Raw genomic sequence first — 4,055 nt, 5'->3', positions numbered from 1 at the left:
ACATGACTCACTTTAAGTGTACCTTTCTGAACTTGATCACGCACAAAGTGAAGATCAATTTGGATATGCTTCATTCTTGAATGTTGAACTGGATTAAAGTTGAGATGGGTTGCTCCAAGGTTATCACATAGAAGAGAAGGTGGGACCTTTAATGGAAATCCAAGTTCTTGAAGAAGTGCAAGTAGCCACATTGTTTATGATTCTCCATTTGCAAGGGCTTGGTATTCTGCTTTTGTAGTGGACCAAGTAACAGCTCTTTGGTTTTTTGAACTCCATGAGATTGGATTGCAGCCTACGAATGTGATGTAAGTTGATGTAGAGGTTCTATCATCAATGTTTCCAGCCTAGTCGACATCACCATGTCGCATGAGGGTTATTAATTCACTGGACATGGCTTCACGCCACTCAAGTTGAGATACGGCTTGATCCACACATGTTGAATCTAGAGGTAATGAGAGAGAATGCTTAGAGACAGTCTGCAATTGCTTGGGTTTGAAAATATTGTTCATGGATCGAGTAGTCATGGAATGGGTTCGGGTTGAGGAAGTTTCATTTTGAGCAAGACATTGTGAATCTGAGATAGAAGTAGATGCAAGATGATGTGAGAATGAATCATGCGATACAATAACATGTAAACCAGAATTCAAATCCGAATTTAAGTTCTCAGCACTTAGGGTTTCATGTGATTCACAAATAGGAGTAGAGAGAGATGAGGGAATACCTGGAGGTGGCGTAGAGATGACAACAAAATTTTCCAAGCTCATTGGTGGCAGCAATGGTCGATCGAAGAGAGGGGATTGCGCAGGAACTGGAGGAGAAGAAGGGGAAATGTTAGGGCAAGAGTTCTGCGGAAGGAAGAAAAGGGTGTTAGCAGGTGGACTTGCTCTGGATATTGGGCTGTGCGTGATGTTTGTGGAAATTGGGCTTTGCGTTTCATCAAAGGTCACATGTCTGGATAGATAGATTCGATCCATTGATGGATCCATGCATTTATATGCATTCTGTGTTTGTGAATATCCAATGAAAACACATGGAATTGATTTTAGTTGTAATTTGTGGGTATTGTATGGCCTTATGAGGGAATAACATAAATATGCAAATTTTTGCAATTTAAGATAATTTGGTTGTTGCCCAAAAAGGACCTCAAACGGTGACTTATTTTGGAGGAGAGGTGTTGGTTGTTGATTTATGAGATAAGTGGCAGTTTGGAATGCATGAGGCCAATAAGAGAGTGGTAAGGAAGCATCATGAAACAAAGTAAGACCCGTTTCTACAAGATGACGACAACGCCTTTCAGAAACATCATTTTGTTGTGGGGTGTAGGGGCAATGGTGTAGTGGCTTATACCATGATCGGACAAATATTTTTGTAAACTTAGGAATTCTCCACCATTGTCCGAGTACAAACTTTTGATGGTGGACTGAAACCTTGTTTCAACAAGTATTTTAAATTGTGTAAAAATGCTAGAAATAAGGGATTTTGTAGGCATTGGATAAAACCACATGTATTTGATATAATGATCCACGAAAATGAGATAATAGCGTGCACCATTTAACCCGATGATGTGAGCGGCCCCAAACATCAGTGTATATAATTTCAAAATGACTTTGAACTTGTAGAGCCAAATGATTGTTGATGTGTTTTATTTATTGAAGAAGAAGTACATGTAGATGGTAACTTATTTGTGGTAAGAGGAAGAGAAAAAAGATTGACAAGATTTTGAACAACTTTAATCGATGGGTGTCCAAGACGCTTGTGCCACCCGTCGATTCAAGTCCATTCATGCGCATAAGCAACCATTTTGAGAGTGGAAGAGGCCACCATTGAATTTGGAAACATGTAAATGCCATTCTCACACGCACCTCTTAGAAGTATCGCCCTCGTGGATTGTTCTTTCACAAGAAAATAAAGTGGGTGAAATTCAAGAAAAACACCATTTTGTTTGGTGAAGTGATGGACAAAAATGAGATTCTTGTGAATATGTGGAACACATAAAGTATCATGTAAATGAAAGTTTTTTTTTAGGCGTGGGTAAGGCAAAAGAACCAATATGTGTAACCGCCAAACCTGTACCATCACCAAGAATGACTTCGTCAGTGCCATCATACTCGGAGTGAATGAATAAATTTTGTATATCACTCGTGATATTGTGAGAAGCTGCAGAGTCAATTAACCATTTATTTTCTTGACCATCAGCTGTTCCTACACAGTTAACAGTCATTTCAAAGGGTTGTAATTGCGGGCAAGCCTTAGCTGTGTGGCCCACTTGGTCACAATATTGACACTTAGGCTGGAAGCTTCTTTAGTTCGAGTTGGGACGGCCCGAATTATTGTTGCGCCGTTGGTCTCAAGGTGGGCCATTAGAAAAACGGTGCTGGCCTTGTTAACGCGAACGCCCATTGCTCTTGTTACTTCCTTTCTGTTGCTGGGTTGAAGGAGAACCAAAACGATGACTTGTGAAGTTCACAGTAGCCACGAGTTGCTGTGTTGTAGCCTCTATCCTCCTTAAGTAGCTCTCATGCCCAACAGGTAGATCATGGAGCTCTTCAAAAGCAAGTGATTTTTCTCTTGCCCGAATAGGTGCATCAATCTCACGAAAATTGGGACTTAACCCATTGAGGACATATAGGGTTAAGTCGTTGTCGGAGATTGGGTGATCAATGAGAGCTATCTCATCAACCAATCATTTAACTGCATGAAGGTACGCTGAGATTGGTCGAGTTCCACGTTGAATCAAGGTCAGTTGTTCCTTGAGTTGCATTGCCCTTATACGCGATTTGCTTGCATACAAAGTTGATAATTTTTTCCATGCCTCATACGAGGTTTTGGCTGTGGCAATGAGGGGCATGATTGTGGGTGAGGTAAATGCCAGAATAGCGCTAAGAATTAGCTTATCTTGCCTAACCCAGTGGTTTTTCTTGGCTATAGATGGTGGGGTCCCATTGGAAGAGGGATAATGCGATTCTCCATTGACATAATCCATTAGATCATAGCCAATTAGGAGTGTCTCAAATTGAGCTCGCCATTGGGGAAAAGATGAGGGTGTGAGTTTCTCATTGATCTGAACTGTGATGTTAAAAACGACAAGAGGGATTTCTGAGGAAGATATAGGCCGATTTGAGGAAGAAATTTGTGAATTGAGGATCAAATTCTCGTTGGAGAGATGGTTTCCTGATACCATATAGGAAAGTAAATATTTCAAGAGCTCATCAATGAAAATTTCAACACACATTGTATTGATCATTCAGATGTTTTTTATATAGACCTTACAATTCTATCTAAGGAAATATATAGCTATCAAAACTGATATGCATATCGGTTACATAATCTATTTACTTAAATGCATCAATTTACAAGGCATGATTCTTGGCTTGATTGTTACTACAGATCACTTCCAGATTTCTTGTGAATTTGAATTTGATTCTTGCTTTGTGTCACCTTCCTTAATAATGCCTTCGTTGAGGAACATTCTTCCAAAGTATGGAGCCCTACACCAATTTATGATACCTATCTCGACGAAGATGAAGCCATGGAGGAGATAAATGTTTTTCTAAAAATATAGAAAATTCTGAAAAGGAACATGGTGGTGAAAGTTTCAAGATTGAAGAAAAAACAACTTTTGAGCTAGTTATATATGTTGATTTTCTGGGAAATGAGGAGTTTTTTTTCAAGTTCTCCGAGGAAAAATATTGTTTTTGGATTCAAAATGTGGGATGAAGACTTGATTTTAGACTATGAGATACTCAATACTATTTTATTCTGAGTTGATCAATCTATGTCAATTTTGCCATGATCGTCGAGACGAGGCTCCAAAACAAGAGAAATATGGGTTTAACTGGACATCCAATAGACCAAGGCAAGAAGATTTAGAATTTGAGGATGAATTCTCTTCAACCCGGTGAGAATGATGTAAGTATGTGAGTCCAAATTTATATGAAAAATAAAAATAAAAATTCATACTTAAAAAAGAAAAAAGAAAAAAGAAAAACTCGGGTAGAGTCTACGTTGGTTGCGCCTTCCAGATGACCACCTCAGTCCATGCATGCTTCATAGAT

Source organism: Juglans regia, chromosome 4, assembly GCF_001411555.2.
Source record: "Juglans regia cultivar Chandler chromosome 4, Walnut 2.0, whole genome shotgun sequence".
NCBI classification, from domain to species: domain Eukaryota; kingdom Viridiplantae; phylum Streptophyta; class Magnoliopsida; order Fagales; family Juglandaceae; genus Juglans; species Juglans regia.
The sequence above is the reverse complement of the archived record's forward strand: the minus strand, read 5'-3'. Positions refer to the sequence as shown.